The sequence below is a fragment of the Phocoena phocoena genome, chromosome 15, assembly GCF_963924675.1.
Source record: "Phocoena phocoena chromosome 15, mPhoPho1.1, whole genome shotgun sequence".
NCBI lineage: Eukaryota > Metazoa > Chordata > Mammalia > Artiodactyla > Phocoenidae > Phocoena > Phocoena phocoena.
Window position 1 is genome coordinate 57,301,912 of NC_089233.1, and position 24,257 is coordinate 57,326,168.

The following is a 24,257-nucleotide window of genomic DNA, read 5'->3' on the forward strand; positions in this document are numbered from 1 at the left end:
ACAGCCCACCCCAAATCCCTGAAATCCATCAATCCCATCTCAAACCTAGTAGGCACCGCCTCTTCCCCAAGGATGAGACAAGAGTCAGTAAGACAAGAGTCCTGGTCTTGTATGACCAAGAAGGTCAAAATCAGGAGAAACTGATCCTGGTGCTGCTAACCCTGGACCAACACAGCCTAGCACAGCCCAGCACAGCCCAGTACCACTGCTGTGGTCCAGCTCACACTGACCTCAGGATGCTCTCATGAACCCCAGGATGCTTGTACAGACCTCAGGGTGCTGGAGCCAACCCCAGGATACTTGCACACACTGCACTAGACCCTCTGCTCTCCCTCCCTCCCCTGGCCCTTCCCTGGCACTCACTCTCCCTTGCCCTGTCTTCTCTTCTCCTCTTGCTTTCAGCTAGTTTTTCACAGCCTCAATGAGGTGGCAGTTTGGTAGGCAGGACACAGTCCCACCCTCCCCCCAGAAAGTGCCACGAGGCTGGTATCGAATGAACCTCTGCTATTCCGGGTAGGTCTCCAGTATTTTTCCCAGGCCACCCAGCCCCTCAGTCACCACAAAGCAGCGAAGAGCCCAGGAAACAGTGGACCGTGAGGACCCGTGGCACCAGAGGTCAGACATCAAATTGACAGTTACGCTAAGCCAGCTTGCTCAGAGACGCCAGCCTAGGGAGCTGACAGGAGGCCGAGGGGGTCCGTGAATCTGGCCCCAGGGCTGGGAGAGGCTACCCTTCTATTCCTGGAGTGACTACAAGGGTTTGAAGGTATCTGTGGGCCATCCCAAGGGGCCACTCAGATCTGATCCTGTCCCCATTCCTTTCCTGACCCAAGCTGCCTAAGGTTTCAGTGGCAGAAGTTGCATACTGTCCAGTTAGTTATCCATACTATCCATAGTATCCAGGACCTAACAACAGGGGAGTGAATGTGAGTGGAAAGTAGCTGCTGGGCAGTGGACAGGGGGCATATAAAAAGCTGTCACCCATACCTAATAAAGCTAAGTAAAACCCTTCCTATGACACAGCAATCCCACTCCTAAGAATACACCCAAGAGAAACAGGGTATACTCCACCAAATAGACATAGAATGTTCATAGCAGCTTTATTCATGATAACCAAAAACAAATATCCCAAAGGTCCATCAACAGAAGAATAGATAAATATATTGTGCTATTTGTAGCATATTCATACAAGGGAATATTCTTCAGCAATAAACAGAACTAAACTACTCTCAACAGTATTACATTGAACAAAAGAAGCCAGAGACAAAAGAGCTCCATACGGTATGACTCCATTTATGTGAAATCCATGAAGAGGTAAAATGAATCCATGATGACAGAAGAGAGATTGAGAGGAGGGGAATGAGTGAAAAGGGTCAGAAGGGAACTTTCTGGGGTGGAAGGAATATGTATCTTTATATGAATGGTGGTTACACAATGTACATAGTTGTATACTTAGGATTTGTGCCACTCACTACATATATGTATGCATATACATCTCAATAACTATTCAGATACTCATTCCTGGTTCACTATAAAAAATAAAATAAAAGCTGTGCGCTAACTACCTCCTTAACACGCCTCAAGGTCTGACCACTTAGATTTCCACTCCACCTCTAACATCTTTTTATCACAGATTTTAGAAGGGGTCTTTTTCTAAATATTCTCAGTCTGAGAAGCTGCTCCTTGCACCTCCCCCGCCCACTTCACCTGCCGATGCCACACCTGGGCACGGACAGGAATGTCACCCCACTCCTGCTCTCAAACTCCCTCCAAACTACACCCCACCCCCCACCCCCGGGCGGCCGACTCGGGGCGGGACTGGTTCCCTAGAGGGCCGGAAGGTGGCGCCCGAGGCCCAGAGACCCTCAGAGGCAGGGGCTCCCCACACAGCCTGGATCCCCTGCCTTCTTCTAGGAGAGCCTGTGTCCCGGCTTTCCCATTTCCTCCCTCCTATGTCTTTCTGTCCTTCTGCGGTCCACCTCACCCCCCCACCCCCGTCCCAGTGATGTTCTGTTCGGCCTCCTGGGAGCATGGAGGTCAGAGCTGGCGCGAGCCCTTTCCTCCCCTCCCCCTTACCCTTCCTCCTCTCCCCCTCTGCCACCTTCCCGTCCCTCCCCCAGGTTCTGGCGGAGGACTAGAGGACTAAAATTAGAGGTGAGGGTGTGGCTGCCTGCACCAGAGGCCAGCAGGGAGGAAGAGTCCTTCCCGCGGCGCTGGCAAGTAGCGTGCTCTGCGACAGGTTTGTAAACACACAGGGAGCTAAGAGCTGCTGCTATCGGCCTCCACAGCTGGGCACCCTGCTATGCTAAGCCAGAGTCGAGACTGCCCACCAAGCCCCCACGCCCCAGTTCCCCGGGACTGGGGGGGCTCCGCCTGTGCGCTGCTCTCTGGGCCTCCAGCCCCACCCCCAGCCTGAGGCGGCCCTCCCCAAAACAACCACTTTTACACAGTAAAGGGGTGGGATCGCTACAGTGGTTTTCAGACCTTACTGGTGGAACCCCTTCTCGAAAAGCTCCTGTGGAGACCAGGGTGTAACTGGGTTGAAACTGGAGTTCCCGCTACTTCCTGAGGTCCCTAAGGTCTCATGGCAGAACCTCCCAGGCTCCCTGGAGCACCACCTATGAAAACCCAGGGATTAGGGTAAACTGCAGCCTTGGGTAGAGGTAAGGAATGCTTGTGGCAGTGGTTCATTCCCAGGGGGCTACCTGAACTTCCTGGCTTCCCAGCCTCCCTTTCCTTCTCTCTGAAGTGGCCCAGCTTGTCCTAACTGCATTATTGTGACAGTTAAATAAGGCCCTATATGGATGTCAAGAGACTGTCAGCATTTTTAAGAGCCCTGTGCGGGAAAATCATTTGTAAAGCTCTGTAGCTAAATTATGAATACACTGCCTTTGGTACAGGCTTCAGGAATGGATTGTGGGAAATGCAGGCAGGCAGTCTGCCTTTAAGATGAACACAGAAAGGACCCCAAGTTCCCAACATATTAGAGACCTTCAACTCAAAGAGACATCACACATATGGTGCCATGGTGGGAGCAAGTAAACAGGGACCATATAGGTCACCTATTCCCCTGGCCCTCACTGCTAACCCCATAGTTCTGTCTCTCCACAGGCCTTGTCCCAGATGAGCCTGTCAACCCCTGGGGCTCCCGCAAGAAGCCAGAGAAACCACATGCACAGTCCACAGATGGCAAAAATGAGGCATCTGCCTCATGGTCCCCCATAATGGCCCATGGGGCCAATGTACCCTGGGATCCAAACTAAATGGAAGAGAGAAAACTGTATGTAGCAACACCTACTGTGTGCTGGGCCCTCAGCTAAATGCTGAACTGGACTTTTGGGCCCTCTTATCTCAGGATGCGGGGGGGAGCACATTTGTTTTCTGTTGGTTTGTGTCATCTCTTCCTTTGGAATTTTTTTAATCTTACAAGAAAATGCCTAAGAAGAATCACTTAATGTTCCTTGGTGCCTCCCTGTCCTTCTCTTGCCTTCAGTAAATAAAATAAATAAATAAATAACATCCCCCTCCTTGATCTGTATGCACAGGAGAAACAGAACACCCTGAACTTTTTTGAGCAGATAAAGGAGAGAAGAAAAAAGTGTTGGCTCAGCCAGGCAGGGAGGGGGAGGAGGGAGGAGGGAGGCACAGGGCAACAGACACTTGCCTACTTGCTCCTGTTTCCAAGGCAAAATAGGGGTGGGAGGCTGGGGCCGCCGTGTCCCAAGGCAGGCCATGCCTAGTAGCTTCAAGAAATCAGGTCCACCCCCATTCAACATGCCCAAATGCCCCACTGCCTCCCACCCTTACCCCACCCCACTCCACACCCACACCCACCCCCACCCCCACTTCTCTGGCCTGCAGGCCACCACCTCCCCCCCGCAGGCCAGAGCCAACACTACCCTGACTGAACCTGCCCAAGAAGCCAAATTGGAAAGAAGGCAGCAGGGAAAGAAGAGGGAAGAAAGGCCTGTCCCATGGCAGGGTCACCAAAGAAGGATGGATGAAGACTAGGAGGCCCTGGGAGTGAATCACAAGAAGGGTCAGTGGCCCAGGCTGGTGCAGGACACCGCTTCCTCCTCAGTGTTGGAGTCCACTTCAGCTCATCAGGCAATCAGCAGGTCATTTCCCTCCTTAACACTGACCACTACAACAAAAACAATGCCACAAGGGGCCCAGCCTCCCAGGTGCCCCATACCCTTCCAGAGTTGCCCCTCAGAAGAAACAAAAGAAGTCTGCCATCCTTGGCTCCCTTCTGAACACAGCCTACTCCCAAATATGTCTGTCTCCCTGTCCTTTCCCCAGGGTCACTCCAGGATGAATGACCATTTCCCAGAGAAGAGTATGGCCAAGGTATTTAGCCCACCTGGACCTTAGGGTCCAGCCTCCAACAGCTGAAGCACTCTAAAATGGGCCCACCCCAGGACTTCCCTAGCAGTCCAGTGGTTAAGACTCTGTGCTTCCAACGCAAGGGGCACGAGTTGGATCCCTGCTCAGCGAACTAATAAAATCCCACATGCCACATGGTGTGACCAAAAAAAATTAATTAATTTAAAAAAAAATGGGCCCACCCTTTCCAATAAGCAGGCTTCTCTCCTCCAAGCCACACATTTGCTCATGTGAGCTCTGTCCAGGGCTTTGGGGGCCACCTGCACCTTCCCCATCAGGGACTTACAAGTGTCACCTCCCAACAGATACTCCTAGTGCCCTAGGGCAGCAACCCAACCTCAGTTTCCCTGAAGGAATCCCTCTCTGCCTCAGGCTTCTAACAGGAGGAAGGGAGGGGGAGGGAAGCTGGGGTACTGGTCCTGAGGAATCTCTCTGGACTGCCTGGCAGTTTGGGGGCGGGGGGGGCTGCAGATTTGGATTCTCGAGGACCCCCCAGACAATGCAATTATTCTTCAAATGTAAAAAACGCCCAGAAATCCCAGACCAGCTGCTTTGCACAGTGGCCCAGACAAAGGGGCTCTGTGTCTGCCCATGAGGCTCCTCCCACCCGTAAAACCCAAGGAGAGACTGAGCCTGAACTCCTCCCAGCCAGACCCTCCCAGTCTTCCTCACCCAGGCCAGCCAGCCAGGAAGTGAACGAAGTCGGATTTCTGGGCCAGGCCTGGCCAGCCACGGAAGGTAGGTTGGGGTGGATAAACATGGGGACAGGGCAGGAGCAGCCTGTCAGCCCAGAAGACACAGGGGGAAGGGAGAGAACATTGGCCTGGGAGCCCAGAGACCTGGATTCGGGCCCCAGCTCAGCCTCTCTTGGCAGGTGACCCCAGACCAGTGTCTTCCCTTCTCTGGGCCCCACCTGGCCAATACCTCTGAACTCACCCCAAGGACACAGCATCTGTACCCCGCCTCCTGGACGTAGTTATCTAAGCCCCGTCTGATGCTTAACTGCCTGCCTCCTTCAGTCTTTAAACTTTCCCATCTGTAAAATGGGGATACAGCTACCTGGTGGGACTGCTGGGAGAATTAAATGATAGCACAGGTAAAAGGTGTGGCCACCTGCCAGGGCCCCCTCAGAGTGGGAGGGAGAGGGAGGATAATCCCCAAAGAGACTAGTACGGAGGAGGGAGCCACCTCTCCCAGGACCCAGAGCTCCATTTCACGTGTAAAAGAACCCAAGTCTTCACCTGAGCTTAGACTCCAGCCTCAACCTTGGCCCCAATCCTAATATCAGAGTGGACCTTGATATTGACATCAGTCAGACTATCCCACAGCCTGTGTTTGACTGACCCCCAACCCTGACTCAGCCTGACCATCCCACCAGTCTTGGCCAGAGAAGGGGTGGGGAGTAGGCATCAGATACAGTGGCCGTTAGCCAACCCTAAGCTCAATCAATAAAAGAGACAAGGCACGGGGGCCTCGTTCTGCAGAGCCCTCCAGCCAGCAATGTTCTCTGGCCCTCACAGGCCGACATGAGGAAGGGGCTCTAGGGGCCCCATCTTCCTTCCTGGCACTTAGACTTTTCTCCAAGCACAATGTCTTTATTACCCACACCTCTTCCCTGCAACCAGATGCGTAAAGTCCCTAAAAACACAATTTTAAAAGGCTTTGTAAGCCTTTTTCAGAAGAGAAGTGGGGAGCCTGTATTGCATGGAAAAAGACAGCCCTAAACTCAGTGTTTGAGGGAGGGGAGGCCAGAGCCAAAGGCATGGCCCACAAAGGCACTGGTGGGCAGGAGGGGAAGGTATTCCTGGAGAGGTGAGTGCTCTGGCTGGCTTCTGTTCCCCTTGATGCTCTGCAAGGTGGGATAGACCTGAGTGAATTGTTTCAGGACCCCAGCTTATAGCTGCCTGCAGAGACAGAAACTGGAGACTACCTGAGTGGGGGTGGAGGAGGGGAAGAAAGCATGGACAGAAGTCAGAGAAAGGGTTGGGTCTTTCTGATGGGCATAAAGCTCAGCTGGCAGTGGAGAGAGAAACAGAGGTGCAGATGGACCAGGGCAGAGTCCAGGACTGCATTCCTGCCCCCATACTCACACCCAAAGAGCTTTATCCCAAACTCCATCCTAGAGATCCCATCCACCTTCAGCAAAAATGAATGGATCACGCTCTGACAATAGATCAGATCAGGTACTAGTCATCTAAGCATCTCCTATGAACCTTTCAAAATCTGGGCCAGCCCCACCAGCTCAGCTTCCATCTCTGATCCATGCATGCCCTGGTTTCCCATCTTTGTGTGTGTCTGCACACAGAGATCCTAACTGGCCAGGTCACCTCTCTGCAAGCAAGGCCCACATTCTTCCCCTTAGATCCCAGATCTTCCAGAGGCAGGCACAGCCCACGCTCCCTCAGCCCAGAGAGAGGTCAGGGGTCTGACATGATGGCTGCCACTCCTGGAGAAGATGAAATTGCCCAGACAGCAGCTTTTGTCCCTAACCAGCATTCCCTTGGGTGAGTCCATTAGGACCTGAGCTTCAGTCACCCCATCTGTAGAGTGGGAACAGTCACCCCTACCTTGAATGAGGCCAGCCCTGACCCCAGACCCTATTAGCCAGTTTCCTTTTCCTCAGCAAAGTCCTAAAGGAACAGGTTTCACTGTGGCTCCCTTTAGCAATCCTTAGGATGAGAACTCATGGCCTGTATTCCCTCCCTCTGAGCAGGATGTGACACCCAAACTCTAAACCCGCCCCCCTAGGAAGTCATCAACCACAGAAATGTAAGAGACCACAGAACTGGTTACTATGCCAGTGACTACATTGGTGCAAGACTGCCCTTAGGGACATCAAATCAGGCCATGAGCAGGGGAGGGCTGATAGGAGATGGTACTCACAGTCACTCACTACCCTGGGAAAGGCTGAATCTGGAGAGAGAAAACCAGCCTCAAGACCATACCAGCCCTGTTCTGAGGCACCCAAGTCACCATGGCCCCTGGGGAACCCCAGGAAGGCACCTTTCTTCCTCTCGCTCTCTCCCTTTCCCTCTCTCCCCACCTCCCTTTAGTCTTTCTCCCTTTCTCTCTCTCTCTCTCTCTCTCTCTCTCTCTCTCTCTCTCTCACACACACACACACACACACACACACACACACACACACACACTTCCCTTATGTTTCCCTTGATGACTCAGCTTGCTAAATAGCCTCCTCCTTTGGGAATACCTTACTGCACCATGGTTTTCATACAGGCCCTTGTTTTTGAATACCAGGGGTTTGAGGCTCCACAACTTTTTAGATGAGTGACCTGAGCCTCAGTTTCTTCATCATTAGAATGGGGATAAAGAGTCCCTGCCTCACAGGGTTGAGTGTGACAATGCAGAGTGCTTAGCCCAGAGCCAGGCACGTAGCAGCAATGGTTTTTACATTAGTTTTCCTACAGGCCTAAGTCTGCACACTACCGGGGTCACCACAGGGATGGCTGGGCCAGGACATCAGACATGGGTGGGGATGGGAAATCCAGCCAGTAGAGAGGTCACAGACCCTCCTGCATGATGACTCCAAAGCAAGACCTCCAGGCCTCAGAACTACACCACCCCACAGTGGCACTGCTATGGTCTGATGACGGGGAGGAATAGACAAGTAAGAGAGAAGGGCCACACCACTTACTGGGGGCACTTGCTCCACCCAGGCAAGGTCTGTGAGGCTGAAACTGCAAAAACAGGACAATCTGTATGGTCACCAGCCTCCAAGATGGCCCTCAATGATCCTCCCCTCATGGTACTCATGCCCTACAGTCCCCTCCCAAGCTGATCTGTGTAGCCAATAGGATATTGTAGAAATATGGAGTGTGACTTTCAAAACTAGGGCATAATACACACTGTGGCTTCCACCTTGCTCTCTTAGACTGCTTACAAGAGGGGAAGCTAATCACCATGTTGTGAAGAAACCCACATAAGCCCACTGAGAGGCAAGGAACTGAGTCCTACCATCAGCCAAACCATCCTGCTAAAGCATGTGACTGAACCACCCTGGAAGCAAATCCACCAGCCCCAGTGAAGCCTTCTGATGACTGCACTCCCAGCCATCACCTTGACTGCAACCTCCTAAGAGATCTCAAACCAGAAACAACTAAACTGCTTCCAAATTCCTGACCCACAGAAACTATGAGGATAATAACTGTTTATTGTCATTTTAAACTACTAAGTTTTGGGGTAGTTTGTTACACAGCACCAGGTAACTAACAGTCAGCAGTTCTCTCTCCTCGGAAACCCCTCAGAGTAAAGACCCCAAGGTAAACTCCCCATCCTACTCAGGGTCCCAGCTCCCTCTTTTCTAAAACTCAGGGCTGGGGTTAAGTGAGCAGAGAGCCTGGCCCAGACCCTACAGCATACAAGGCCCAGGAGACAGGAATGCCTTCCCAGCCTGTGCATTAGACTCACCTGGAGATTTTTACAAAAGACCGATACCAAGCCCGGAGATTGGGTCATCTAAATCAGACTCTTCCAGGTGGGGTTCAAGCATGGAAATTTTTTAAGGACTCTACATGATGCTAACATATAGCCAAGGTTAAGAATCACTTCTCTACAGCAGATTCCAAATGCAGATTCCAGGCCAGCCCAGAACATCTGGGATCTGCCTGTACAGGAATAGAGGAGGCAGAGAGAGCAGAAAGGCCAGGCAGTACCCAAGGTCCACTCCCCACCTTCCAGCTTAGGCTGAGGGTCTCCCCCTGTCCTCCCTCCCCAGCTGCTGCCCGACTCCCAAAGCACTCTGCATTGAACACCTGTAATGTACCTCTGCTCACAGGGACTGCTCCCTCAGAGAGGACCCAGGGTGCAGGGATGGGGTCTAACTCTGAGTGACCCAGGGAAGACTCTGTTTTCTCATCTGCAAAATGAGTATTGCCATCACACCTGCTCTGCTCTCTAATAGGTATTAGGCTACCACTCAGAAGTTTTCAGAGAGATTTATGCTTTGTCTCCCTCAAGGCAGCTTCCCACTCCTTCACAGCAGCATTATTCACAATAGCCAAAAGGTAGAATCCACTCAAGTCTCCATTGATGGATGAATAAACAAAATGTGGTACATGCACATAATGGAATATTATTCAGCCTTGAAAAGGAAATTCTGACACATGCTACAACATGGATGAACCTTGAAGACATGATGCTAAGTGAAATAAACTAGTCACAAAAGGACAAATACTGTATGATTCCACTTACATGAGGTACCTAGAGTAGTCAAATTCACAGAGACAGAAAGTCGAATGGTGGTTGTCAGGGGCAGGGGAGGGAGGAAATGGGGAGTTAGTGTTTAAAGGATACAGAATTTCAGTTTTGGAAGATGAAAAATAGTTCTGAAGATGGATGGTGGTGATGGTAGCACAACAATGTGAATATATTTAATACCACTGAGCTCTATACTTAAAAATGGTTAAAATGATAAATTTTATGTTATGTATATTTTACCACAATAAAAACAACAAGAACAACAACAACAAAAAGTTGAGTGAGTGCTACTCTGTACCAGGCACTCGAGATACTGAAACAGCCAGATGCCTCCCCTTGGAGGATCAGGGGTGACAGGTGCCACAAAGCAAAGCAGGAAAGGGGAGAGGCAGCTGCTCTGTGTAGGGAGGTCAGGGAAGCCTCTCTGACAAGGGGACACCAGAACAGAGGAAGTGACAAACAGGAGAGGACCAGAGGGCAAAAAGTGCTATAGTGACCTCCTAGGGACTTGCTGAATGACGAAATATGGGGGTAAGAGCAAGGATGGGGTCAGGATGACTTGGGTGACCAGTCATGACACCAGGACCAACCCTTACAAGTTCTGTGTCAAGTGGTCATCTCCTTTCCCCTTCACAACAAGCCTGTGAGGTAGGAAAGACAAAAAGTTGGTGCAAGACCCACAGGTGGGAGGAGGGCCCCGGTGGTCTGACTGCAGAGCCCAGTTCTCTCCTTGGGGCTATCACAAGAGTTGGGAACGCTTCTCCAGGCCACCTCCCATCGAAGGGCTGAGCCTGCCTCCAAACACACAGCCCAGGGCCCCTCTCCCAGCCCCACTGCATAGGGCATCACATGCAGGCATAGCCCTGACCAGCCCCTGACCTGGGTTAGTGTCCCCACATGGAGATCCACCCATTCAGCAGATGGGGCACTTGAAGCCTGGGAGGTGTGAATTGGCAAATGAAGAGGTAGCCTCCCGGCAGGCTTCTCCCCTCTCCCTGACAGAAGCCACAGGCCTCACAGTTCTGGAGGGAAGGAGGACAGCACAGTCAGCACTTTCCCCTGACTCTTTCAAAACCACTGACAAGAACTGAGGCTTGTGAGACAGCTCAGCCGGTGCAGTTCCCCCTTGCTGGCCCCTCGTGACTCTGCACAAAGCCCGTCTGTGCTTCGGCTCCAGCCCCTGGGGGAGGCGGGGGAGCGAGGGGGGTCTCCTGCAGGCCAATCCTCTCTCCTGAGCCACGGGTGGGTCCCCACTCTGCCCAGCCCAGGACTCGTGCTCCTGGCCCACAGGGCAGACCGTAGCCCTGACAGCAAGGCTGGGCTGTCCAAGGCTTTTGCAGGGTTCAGGCAGTACTTGTGGGAAGAGGGTCGCCTCCACTGTAAACTCTCTTCCTGCAAAGCTCCCTCTTCTATGCTCATCCCCCACCCCGAACCCCCATTCAGCATGGTTTATCACAGAGTAAAGGTGGCGTGCATGATCACAACATGGAAAAGAGAAAACATCCCCCCAAAATCCAGCCAACAGATAAACCCCAGAGCAAATCTCTATTTATTAAGTCCTTCATGTGCCAGGTCCCGTGCTGGGCACTTTCCATTCATGGCATCATTTAATCCTCCCAAACATCCTGGTGCCCATTTTATAGATGAGGAAATATCAGAAAGGTTCACAGGTGTGATGGACGCCACCCAGACAGAGTGAGGGGTAAAGCAGGGCTTGAGAATGCTCAGCTCATCTCTCTCTACCCAGCACTTGCCCACCTCTCAGGCCCTCACTCAGCCTCCCGGGGCAGCAGGCCTAAGGACAGCCCTCAGCCTGGCACTTCTGTCTTACCCGTCCCCACGCACTGACACTGCACACATTGTACCAGGCACCCGGGGCTAGCAGGAGGTGTCCCCAAGCCTGGCAGCTTACCCCAGCTACACTGCCAAAACTGGGGCTGCCGCCGCGAGATCACCTGCCTCCTGGCCAGGGCGTTAGTCAGGTGGGCTGCAGGCCAGCCACCCTGGTCTCCCTGCCCCACAGGGACTGGCTTAAGGCTTGCCAGACCACAGCCCTTTGCCCTTGATTTTATCCTCCATAAAGAGTGACAAGGATAGTGGTCTAATGGCTTTTGGCAGCACAAAAGAAAATTCTAAGAGCAACTAAATGATTATTCCCTCTAAACAGTTACCTGCTGTTCATCTGGCCCAAGATTTTCCCCTCCTGGTAACTCCAAGGTGGTTTAACTGTGCTCTCCTAACAAGTCCTAGCACAGGATCTCCTGACACAGGAGTTCAACCCTGAAGCAGAACACCACCCTCCCCCACCCCTGCCAACCTCAGAAAGAGCTGGAACTAGGTCTGAAAAGCCAATGGTGTTCATTTCAAAATGCACCCATGGGCCCCATGATTCAATCCATAAAACACCTATGGAGTTAAGATGCTGAGCTCAGACAATAAACATATTCTTCAAGTTCTTTTATTGAGTTCAAAGAGAGACTTAATAACTGACCAGCTTTTGGAATCAAGAAATGTCTGTTCTTATAATTCTGTCATCATTGTTACCACTATTTTTCACTGGGTACGTCCAAGGTTCAGAGGGCAATGCTAAGCATTTCACGTGGAATATTTCGGTTAATCTTCATGTCACTATCCCCCTTCTTCAGAGGAAGAAACTGAGTTTCAGAGAGTTTCCACAACCTGTCGTCTAACATAAGGCACTCCAAAATATACTCAGTAAGATACTAAAGCTCAGGCTTTACTCTTTTTTTAAAACCAAGGAATGAATCAAGTTTATCACCTTTTCTTGAGTTACTTTCTCAGATTAACTCAAAAGTTTTGCATTAATTGTATATGATTTTTTAATTTTCCAAAATAGAAAAGATAAAAGAGATATGTTTATTTAACATTTAAAGGCCTCATTTTAAAATCTTTCCTATGAATGTCTGCCTACTGGTGGTCCTGCGTGTCTCCTACTTAGCTGACTCAAGGTCTAGTTATTTGCCAGTCCACTAGGAGCACCCATCAGTGTCTTCTCCCTAGAGTCAGGAGTTTGGGGGAGCTGGGCTGGGCTGGCTTGGGGAAGAGGTCTGGTTGTGGGTAGGAAGGCATGGCTGAAGGTTTGGAGACGGGCTCTGAGGGGTCTGTGACTTGAGGAAAGGGCATGAAACCAGATGTCCTAGAACCTGGGCTTGAGACCCAGTCATGCCATTTGCTGGCACTGCCAGTGTTCCCATTTGTGAAATAGCTCATGCCCTGTGGGCCACATGGGGAGGACAGGAATTATGGGTCTACCAGGGCCTGGCACAAGGCTGCAGAGGGTGGCTGGGTTCTTTGTTCTGTTTCCTAATAAATTACAACTCATTTCCAAGTGCTGCTTCTCTTGGTCTTAAATCACACCTTCCTTAACACCCTCCTGCAAGAAGCAGCTAGATGATAAACGAATCTGGACTGAGGGGCAGGGGTGCTGGACTTACCCTCGCCGCACAACAGCCAAGCTACCCTGGTCTGATTAAACCCAAATGCTTTTCTTCATCCTCCCTCCTACTGACCCCTGATTTAGAGAGAGCAAGAAAAAGCCTTGGGCTCCTGCCTATTTGAGGAAGAAAGAGACAGGGCCGAAGGAAGAAGAAAGTGCAGCTGAGCTGGGTAAGAAAGCTCGCTGAGCACCCCTACCAGGGCCTCCCTGAGGGCTGTTGTCACTACGTAGGCCTGTTACCCACATCGCACCATCACAGCAACTTCTGGGTCGCTGTTTGAAATGCTGAGCTGCTGAACAAAGAGTCCTCACACCTCAGAGGATGTGAGGTGTGGTGAGGGGCAAGGCAGGGTGGCCTCACTGACCTTCTCTCCCAGCGACAGGGGAGGCAGGACGAGCACGAGCCCAGGGACTCTCCCTGTCCTACACTTTAGACACCCGTTCCAGGAAGGTGACAAGAGTGAGATGCCTAAACTTTTGGGAAAATGACTCAGAGCTCTGATAATCTGAGGGTCATATGAGCAACTCGCCCCTCCCCATGCTTGAGACATGAACGCACACAGCAATTCTCTGAGGAAGCCCAATGAGGGGGGAGGGGTCCTGTACCCCCAACCCACCATCACACCCTGCCACTTTTCTCACTAAACCACTGATCTGATCAAACCACGGCCCTGCTCAAAAACCTTCAATGGCTCCCAGTGGGCTAATGAATGAAGGCAGGTCCCTGACACCTCCTCCCTGCCCTCAGCCCCGCTGTGTCCTACATACACCCACTGGACTCCAGGACTCCCATACCCAGACTAGGCCCACAGGGCCCAGGGTGGCCTGTGAAGTCTCCTCACTCTGCCCAGATATCCCCACCCTGCTAGCCACTCCCTCAGGAAGTCAGTCCTCACTCTTTTCTTGCCATTCTGGAAAATCACCCCTCTGTTCTAATCAAGACCCTATCCTGAGCCTGACATGCTCTCTGCTGACCTTTGTGCCTCTCAAATCCCTGACGAGTGTCCCCTTCCCTGGGTCCTTCCTGGAGACACTGCCTGCAGCCATGTCAATCACACTGAGAGCAGCCAACAAGAATGTGGGTGTCACAACAACCCTGTCAGGGAGGTAACATTATCCCCATGGTACAAATGAGGATAGTGAGGCACAGAGAGGTTTTACCTTCTTGCCCAGGGATCACAACCTCACTCTCTGAGATGAGAGGCTGGGAAAGAACTTGCAGGGCAAGAAGATGGGAGGGAAGGATGGGGTAGGAGGCCCTCCCAGAATCCAGAAGACCCAGGCCTGGCTACTGTTGGGTCCCTTGCCCACCCACCCAGTGAAGCAAAGCTGCTGCCACTAGAACCCAGGGCTGGTTCTGGGCCCCAGTCCCCTCCAAGCCATCCCTCCCTCTACAGTACCCTTTTCTTCCACTAACTCTCCAAATGTACCCATCCCACCAAGTCCACCTCCCCCAGGAAGCTATTGCTCCATCCTACCTTCCCTCCCTGGCACTTCTGGGCCCACCCATCACCCGTGTTTGTAGTCTCTCATGGAGCAGCATCCTCCCACATCAGCCCTTCCAACCAGGTGTTCTATTGGTCAGTTGGTCATTATTAGGATGTCTTCAAAAAAAAACATGTCTATGGTCAAATCAGTTTAGAAAACACCAGTTTCTTTTCTACAGCATTTGTCAAAGCCTTTAATTTTCTTAAATGCATTCTGAATCTCCCATAGGATAGTGGAGTGGATTTTCCAGTTTCTACCCTTGTTTGTTCCCTGAACCCTTGAGGTTTCTCAGAACAGTCTTTGAGAAATGCCACCTCCTCCCACCCCCTCAGGACAGCCTGGCACAGCAGGGAGCACATGGGTAGGAATCAAGAGGGGGAGTGGGGGGGTATCCTTTTAGGAGTTATAAGTGACATTTTGAGAGCTTAGCCTGAAAGCCCCTCTTGGCACTGCCCAGGGCAACAGAACCTCTGCCTTTAGTGTCTGCCCTTCCCACCTTTCTTTGGGTGAGTTGACTGCCTACCCTCCTGCTAGGGTCATCTGACCAGTGGTATCAGATACCACCCTTCAGGCTCTGCAAAGCCCAGAGAACAAGGGGTCTTGGGAGATCCCCAAATCTAGCTGGACAGCTCTTCTGGGCAAATTGCTCATTCGACTCCATCATCAGCACGCAAGTTTCAATAGTAAACCAAAATTAAAATGTATTAAGCTGCCATTCTGGGAAGATATAGTGCTCTACTCAACAAACCCTGCAACTCTCCGCCCTGCTCCCCAGAGAGGGGACTGAATCCCTCAATTTACAGGAAACTGAGTCCTCAGAGCAGAGCACACACTTGCCTGTAGTGTCTCAGCCAGGGGCAGAGCAGAATGAAGCATCCAGGCCTCCCCACTTCCCGGTGCACTGGGGAGGTGGCCTGAGTGGGATAAGACCCCAACAGCAGCTCATGCAACCATCAGGGCAGCTACAAGGCCTCACACAGGCCAGGCGGGGGTCAGGGATGCTCGCTGGGGGTGAGAGCTCAGCAGCTGGGGGAACTTTAGGGGCTTTCAGGGGAAGATGGCATGTCTAAGGCTGGCGTAAGCTGTTTCCCCAATCTCCTTGGCCCAACCCTGGCTGGAGGAAGAGTGCTCACCCCAGATTGGCTAACCACAGGGCCGGGCTTGGCTGTGGGGAAAGATAAGATGCCCTACATGCCATCTCCATGTCACCCTGCCCTGGGGCAGTCGCCTAAAACACTTTCTCATGGTTTTGGGAGCTCCTCAAAGTCAGGCACCCTAGAAATCAGGCCTTTCTCCCAGCCTGAGATCCAAGTCCCCAGAAGCACCTCACCCAGCCCCACCCCGCCAACAGAGTAGCCCCTGCATCCCATACCCTCCACATGCTCCCCTCTGCCCTGCCCCCATACAAGCAGTCTATATGCCTCCCCCAACACAGTTCACAGGAGCCAGGACAGTCCCCTTTATCTGTTTCGGGTCTCACCTGATCTGTGCCCATCCCTGTACCTGCCTGGCCCAAAGTCCCCAGTCTCAACCCTCACTACACAAAGATAACCCATGGGCCAGCAGCATCATACCACCCAGGAGCTTGTTAGAAACACAGAGTCTCAGGCCCCACCCCAGACCTGCTGAATTGGAACCTGAATTTTAACAAGCTGTCCACATGTATGCTAGAGTTTGGGAAATAATTTTATGGACCACTGCTCTAATCAACTCCTTGCACCTATGGCCTATAAGCTTCCGTGGCTCCCCAGGGCCTAGTGAATCAAGTCTAGACTCAGTGGCTTGACAATCAATGCTCTGATTGACTTGTCCAGGGCTCCCCCTCCACCTCAGGAATGCCATCCCCTCCTGTGTCGGTCAAAGCTACCCAAGACTTCAGGGCGCTCTAAAGGCACCACCTCCTCCAAGAAGCTGGTCTGAACTGCACCTCATTACATCACATCTGGCATAGCTCATTCTTATTTCCTGGTGAGTGGGGACCCTGTCCTGTGTTCCCAGTGGCCCCAAGCACCAGGGTGGGGCATAGAAGATGCCAGATGCCAACCACAGGTAACAAGGCCCAGTGTCCAGTTGTTGGAAAGTCCACCCTCAGCTCTAGCCTGCTGGACTCAGGCTCTGCCACAGCCTTCACCTCAACTCAGCAGACAAGGACTCAAGCAGTGTGGACAAGCCTCCTGCATACTCCAGAGAAGGAGCACTCCTCAGAAACATGGGCCTAGTGAGCTTCCAGCAGCAATGTGCTTGCTCTGGGCCTCAGTTTCCCAAAATGCAGAAGAGAATGCCACTGAGTCTGCCTCCCTCTTTTCCTGGGGGGCTGGGAGGATCTGAGATAGATGAGCAGATCCCCTAAACCCTGGGGTCAGAACTTGCAGCCAAGAGACTCCAGCCCTGTGTGGTCAGCAAACCCTTTCTCAGCCTATTAGCCAGGCCCCTGGGAGGCCAAGTCACCTGCCCAGAGGTGTCCTCATGACCAACCAGGAAAGCCTCAAAGGACAAGGCTGTCTGTAGGAACTGGCTGGCCCAGTTCCTACAGACGGGCATCCCATGGGGAGTCTTCGCTCTTTACCCTGGGTCTGCAAGAAGGTACTCAAGCATGTAACCTCAAGGAGTTCCTGGCTTCTACAACCTCTGGGGAGCAAAAAAAAAAAAAAGTCTCTCTAATCTCATTTTACAGACAGACAAAAAGGGGTAAGGACAGGGCCAATACTGAAATGGATTGAGCTCTTTTCAGTTCCCATTTCTCTGTTCCCCCAGCTCTGCTCCCACCTTCAGTCCAGCCCTACTCAGACCCCCATCCAGGTTTCCCAAGGCCAATTCTGAAGCTCCACCTCACAACATCCTAGATGGAATAAAAAACAGGCCAGTTTATCTGCAGAGTTCCTACCTCACCTCTCTGGGCTCTCCAGAGGCAGATGAAGAGGGCAATGTGGCAATGCTGAACCCAGAGAAGTGACACTCCAATGGTGGCATCTCAAGCAGGGAGCTGTTTTTGTACGAGAAGTAGTTGTCCTCCCTAGCTCCTGGAAATCACAGTGTGCGTGACACCCAACTACCTGGTCTGGACCCAAAGCCCCTCCTGGAAGAAACAGAGAGACTCAGCTGCCCACTCTGAGTGAGGACCCCTTCTACCTTACAGGGTGTGACTTCTTTCCTACTTCCCCAGCCCCAAGGCCAGGCACCTCTGCGGGTCACGAGAAAACATTTGTTAAGAAGACTTCAGCTGGCGCATATCTGAGAGGCATGAAAGAAGTGACAGAGTAGAGTGTCTTAGAGCATTTATTCTGGAGCCAGCCTGCCTAAGTTCAAATCCTTGCTCTGTCACTACCGAGCTGTATGACTGTGCCTCAGTCTTCCAGTCTGTAAAATGGGAATAAGACCTACCTTACAGAGCTGTTAAGAGGATTCAAGGAGGACTTCGCTGGTGGTGCAGTGGTTAAGAATCCGCCTGCCAATTCAGGGGACACGGGTTCAAGCCCTGGTCCAGGAAGATCCCACATGCCGCGGAGCAACTAAGCCTGTGTGCCATAACTACTGAGCCTGTGCTCTAGAGCCCACGAGCCACAACTACTGAGCCCACGTGCCACAACTAATGAAGCCCATGCACCTAGAGCCCGTGCTCCGCAACAAGAGAAGCCACTACAATGAAGAGTAGTCCCTGCTCGCTGCAACTAGAAAAAGCCCATGTGCAGCAACAAAGACCCAATGCAGCCAAAAATAAAAAGATAAATAAATAAATTTATTAAAAAGAAAAGAGGATCAAAGGAGCTAATATTTGCAAAGTCTTTAGAACACTGCCTGGCATGCAGTGAGTATACCAGGGCCCTGGCCTAGCCTCTTGGCCTCTGCTTGATTTCTCCCACCCAGGATAACCTCATTTCTTCCATCTATCCTAGCTCAAAGCCTTTCCTAGGCATGCCAGCCCAGCCCTGATCTGAACCCCTATCCCCTAGTTCCAGCGCTCACCTCCCAATGTTACCTTGGTTCATCACCAGTCCCCCTGTCCAGGGCCAAGCTTCCCTCTACCAGATCTGAGGTCCCTCAGTTCTTAGCCCTCCATTCTGAGAGCACTAGCCAAACAGCTCAATTCTCAGTTGGCTCCTCTGTGCAAAAAGGGGAGCTGTGGGTGGAAAGACAAGGGTCTACAGAGACCCCCAACTCCAGCTTCTTCCTCCCCTTCAACTCCCTGCCCTGAGGGCTAGGCACCCAGCAGCCACCCAAGACACTGGGTAAAGTAAAGCCCTGGCTGCCCAGGCCATCCCCATCTCACGAGTTAGAAATCACACACAAGCACACAGGCACACACCCCTCTGTTGACCCAGGCTGGATTTCCACCAAAGAGAGCAAAGGAAATCATCTCTCCCCAACCCACAGCAACCCACATCACCTCCACACACCCCCAGGCCCACCCAATCTCCCACTAGGCATACAGGCCTGCCTTTGAGCCTTCCCTTTTTCCCACTGACCCCCTCAGATTCTTGCAGTGATTTGCACAACTGCTTTCATGGAAAGAAAATAAAAATCCTTAGGATCACCTGAGGTTTACAAGGGGCTCCTGCACTGCCCTGACCTTTCCACCTGGCTCAATATTTCCTGAGTATCAGCTACATGCCAGGTACTGTGCTAAATGCTCTAGATTCAGCAGTGGGCCATTCAGTCAAGGTTCCAGCCCTTAGAAAGCCAGAAAAAGTAAACAGACAACTGCAACAAATGGTTATGAACTGTGATAAGCACAATGAAGAAAGTAAACCAGGTGCTATGATGAATTACAGGGAATGACGGGCTTCTACGAAGACTGGGAAGGCATATTTAAGCTGAGACCTGAAAAATAAGAAGGAGCATAGCCAGCCCAGTAGAAAACCTTGGAAGAACATTCCAGGCAGAGAAAACAACACAGGCAAAGGACACAGGGCAGGAAAAAGCTTAGGTGTTCAAGGGGCAGAAGTGATTCAGGTGTGACTGTCAGGAAGATGAAAAGGGGACAGTGTTAGGATAAGGCTAGGGGAGGTCAGTAGTGACCAGAGCTTGGAAGATCTGAAAGGCCAAGGAAAAGATCTGAAATTTCATTCCAAGTGCAACAGGGAGCTATTGAGGGTCTTAGAGCAATGAGACTAAATATTTTTCTAAATTGTTCTTGCTGCTCTGTTAAAATGGATTTGAGGAGGCAATTGCAGACTTGGGGAAAGCAGGCAAAAGCTACTACAATATTCAGGCAAGATATAAAAGGTGGCTTGGCCTGGGGCAGTAGCCTAGGGCAGCAGCAGTGGAGTCAGAGCATGAAGAATAGGCCTGAGATAGATTTGGCAAAAAGAACCAAAAGCACTTGCTGTAGCACTAGATGTGGAGAGGGAGGAAAAGGGAGGAGATGATGCCACCCGGTTTCCTTTCTTTAATGGTGGGTGGGTTACAGGCCCTTTACTGAGATGGGAAGGCCTGCGGAGAGTCATGCTTGGGGAGCACAGTCAGGGTTCTGTTTCACCCATATTAACTTTTTCATACCTATGACACCTTAAGTCATCAGATGGGTGGTTGGATAGAGAGGTTGGGACTGGAGATAAAATTTGCTACCTAAAATCATGAGAATGAAAATGATATACACTTAAGACCTGTGTTTGTAAATAAATGTTTGATTTTAAGAATTATAAGAAAAAATGAGAGCTTGAGGGGTATGTAAATAGAAGGAACTCAGGGGAGAGGAGGGGGCTGAGAACAGAGCCCAGGGATCCTCCAACATTCAGAGTGAGTGAAGGAGTTGTCCTTAAAGACAAGTAAGGAAGGGCTTTGGTGGGGGGAAAGGAGGGTTGGTAAGGAAGAAAACCAAGAGAAGCCAAGAAAGGATATGGGAGAGAATGATCAAGACCAAGGGAGGTCAAGGAAGACCTACTTGTGGGGGAGTGTAAATCAAGGGAGACCTTTACTTGGGTAGTTTCAGTGAATCGGTGGGACCAAAGCCAGGTCAAGTGAGCTGAAGAACCCAGGGACCACAGGTACAGACAGCTCTCTGGAGAAATTTTGCTGTGAAGGGAAGTGGAGAAGTGTGTCTTTAGCTAGGGGAGAATGAGGGATGAAGGCAAAAAAGGGGGCCATAAAATGGAGGGGAGCGGTGGCAAAGCATGTTCTTACACTGTTGTGAATGATCCAGGGGGAAAGTAGCCACTTTTAATACTGGAGAGAGGGGAAGTAACTTGAAGAATGGGGGACAGGGAGCAGACCATCTTGGAACCCTAGTTAGGCATTAGCCTGTGGCAGGAGCCCAGCTAACAAGAGGAAAGGGGAGGGGGGCAAAGAAGCAAAACGCAGACGTGGGGCCTTCGCTACACACACTTTCAGATGCACACCTACCCATTCCAGTGACCCCCCTAGACACTTGCCGTTTTGCTACCTGCTCCAAACACGGACAATTTACCCACCCCCTCCGCGGATTGGCACGGGATGTGCCACCACAGGCAGACTGTTCAACCAACCTGTGGGCACATTTCACCACAGGTGCCAGCCACCGCGCTTCTCTTATCAGGCCATACCCCCCTTCCTGGTGCAAGCTCCGAGGGGGTCCCCAGGCCCCTCACCGGCTCTACCGGAGCCCCAGCCCCCACCCCTGGGCAGTGGCTTCTCCGAGTCCCTCTCCCAAATTAAGCATTCGACACTCCCTACCCCATCCCGAGCCTGGCTCTCGCCTAGCCCAGCGCAGCCCGTTAGCCCCCAGTTGGCTCTTCGGAGAGAGCTACTCCCCACATTGTCCAGGGGATACCCCGAGGAGACCACCTGGACGCCCTTTGGGAGGGCGGCCCAGCCCCTCCCCGTGTCCCAGCCGTCGCCCCGGCGCCTCCTCTTCCCTCCCCAGTGCCCATGCTCTGGGCGGCCCAAGCCGTCGCGGGGCGTCCGCGCCCGGCTTTGTCTGCGCCCACGGAGCGCGCCGGCCGGGCGCCGCCGGTGCTCCGCAGCTGCACGCAGCCCTAGGGTCCTGCCTGCCTTCCACCCTCCCACAGCCCCCCGCCTCGGGACCACCGCCACCCTGCCTGACTGCCGCCTCCCACGACGCGAGCGAAGGGGCGCGGCGCCCACCGCCCTCGCCGGCCTCCGGGAATGCCGGGCACCCTGGCCCTCCCGCCAGAGCGCCGCTCCGGCTGCCGGAGCCCCGGGCCGGCCGAGCCCTCGGGGCCGCGGCGGGCCCCTCACCCTCCCGCGGCGGACGCAGCCCCAGCCTGCGCTCGAGCGGGGCCGGCGACCGGGAATCGGGGAGCCGGGAGCAGGCGCGCGTGGTACCTTTCCCTGCTGAGCCGGGGAAGTGAGTTTGCGACGAGCGGCTCTCCACCTCGGCCTCCTCCGCCTCCCCTTCTCTTCAGCCGCCTGGCTTCCTTCTCCAGCCGCCGCCGGGACCGTAGGGGCCCGAGCCAGCCGCTGCGGCCTGTGTGGGGCCCCGCTCCGCCTAGCGTCCCCGGCCCACCCCTCCCAATCTGTTCAGGCCCGGCCCCCTCTCCGCCTCGGGGCGGGGACGCGCCGAGCTCCTCCCCCGACCCGCCCGCCGTGGGTGGGGAGGCTGGAGGCTGCGTTGGCAGAGAACCTCAGGGACCCTCCTTGCGGAGGGACCCGGGCCCAGCGCTCCCCACCTGGGTTCCACGGCCCCCTCCTCAAGCTGGGCGCCGAACGTCCCCACCTGTCCCCAAAAGAAAAGCAGGCAGCCCAGCCTTGCGCGCCCTGTGCTTGGGCGTAACGTGGAGCCGAAGCTGCTTGCCAGGTGACGAGCAGAGCAAGGATGCAGGCCTCAGTTTACCCCCAGAACTTGAAACCCTCCTGTTGAAAGGAATGGGCGCTTCTCTCTCCTCCCGGAGCTGCCTTCACTCCGGCAGACCCTCCACTGGATCTCAGTTGTGGTCAGAGGGCTCGTCCCCAAGGGGCCACCTCCAACCTCATTTTCTCTGCAACACTACTGCCGCACCCAGCCACCACCACCCCCTCCCATACCTCCTCGCATTAATCTCGAACCTTCAACTGCAAGGGGAAAGGGGGCATTCAGGCTGGAGCCTGTCCCTTCACAGCCACGACCTTGAGTGGAGGTGGCCTCTGTAAGAAATATCTTTCACTGGTACCTACTGCCTCGTCCTGAACTTAATAAAACCCGAAGCAACTGTAAGTATGAGGGTCATTTTTTTCCTTAAAAAAAATCAAAGATTTTGAGGTTGTTTATTCTTTTTCTATTTGAGATTCTGCTCCCCAGTAGTCTTTCATTGTTCTACTTTAAGAGGGGGTAGGGGGCAGTGGTCTCTGACAATTTCATTCTGTTTAACCTGTGAGCATCTCCAGGGCCTCCTGGGGCTGATAGAGATCCAGTCCAACGGGGGCAAGCCTTCTGTGGAAGCTGGGTCCCTGCCTGAACTGTCTTTCAGGCTGAGGAGGGTGCCCCACCTAACCTGGACCCCACAGGGAACCCACCAGGCCCCAATGCAGAGCATAGGTCCACATGGGTCCAGAGGCCAGGAAGACAGAGGTGTTCCTTCAGAAATGGAGTTTGATGCTCCCCTGAAAGAAGGACACTCTTGAGTACAGACTGCAGGCCAGGGACAAGGTGAATTTCAGGTGAGGTTTCTTCTTAGCACAAAGTCCTTGTCATTGCCCAAGCTATTCCCTCCACCTAGAAGCCTTTCTCCCTGCTCCTAACAAACCCCTGTGTCCCCTTGGAGTTAAATGTCAGGTTAAATGTCACACCCTCCTTTGTGAATCCTTCCCTGTCACCAAGGAGAGCAGAATGTTTATAAGTGGACTCTCAGGATTAGCTTTCTTGGGTTTGGATTCTGCCTCCATGTGGCCCTGAGGAAGTTAATCTGTGTTTCAGTTTTCTCATCTGTAAAATGGTCTCTACTCCAAAGACTTGTATTAAACAAGATTAAGATGGACTTGACAGGGCTTCCCTGGTGGTGCAGTGGTTAAGAATCCGCCTGCCCATGCAGGGGACACGGGTTCGAGCCCTGGTCCTGGAAGATCCCACATGCCATGGAGCAACTAAGCCCATGTGCCACAACTACTGAGCCTGCACTCTAGAGCCCATGAGCCGCAACTACTGAAGCTCGCACTCCTAGACCCCGTGCTCCACAACAAAAGAAGCCACGGTAATGAGAAGCCCACGCACCGCAATGAAGAGTAGCCCCTGCTCACCACAGCCAGAGAAAAGCCCGTGCGCAGTAACAAAAGACCCAACACTGCCAAAAATAAAATTAATAAAATAAATTCATTTAAAAAAAATCTTACACTCTTTAAAAAAAAGAAAAAGGTGGACTTGACAAATTACAAATGATGGGAAACTATTTAAATTGACTTGTTGTAAGCAAATAGGAAATGTACAGGCTCACATAGCAGAAGACTTCAATGGTATGACTGATCCAGTACCAAGAAGCTCAAAAAATATCGACTTGGTCTTCCTCTTCTCATCTCTCATCTCTGTTCTTTGCAGCAGCAGGATGGCTGCCAGCAGCTCTAGGCTCCATCCTCACAGCCCAAGTCCTCATTTCTTTCAGCTGTCCCAGCAGAAAGCAAAGGTTACACCAAGTGGGCTCTGACTGGGTCACATGTCATTGTTGGGGCCTGAATCACAAGCCCAACCCTGGGGTCGATCCCATCTAAACCACAGGGATGGAGAGTGAGGAAGGGTGAAGTCAGGGTTTACCATTAGAAGATGAATGGACCCCAAACTGTGTGCCAAGCACACAGTAGGTTCACAAAA

General features: G+C 52.5%; 1 protein-coding gene across 1 annotated transcript in view; it reads right to left on the reverse strand.

Annotated features, from left to right (window-relative positions):
• Positions 1-22,022, reverse strand: part of SMOX (spermine oxidase) — a 38,902-nt gene extending 16,880 nt beyond the window's left edge. The window contains exon 1 of the mRNA XM_065892063.1: positions 21,806-22,022. The gene's annotated coding sequence lies outside the window, so the exon portion shown is untranslated. The remainder of the gene's footprint in view (positions 1-21,805) is intronic.
• Positions 22,023-24,257: the final 2,235 nt, after the last annotated feature.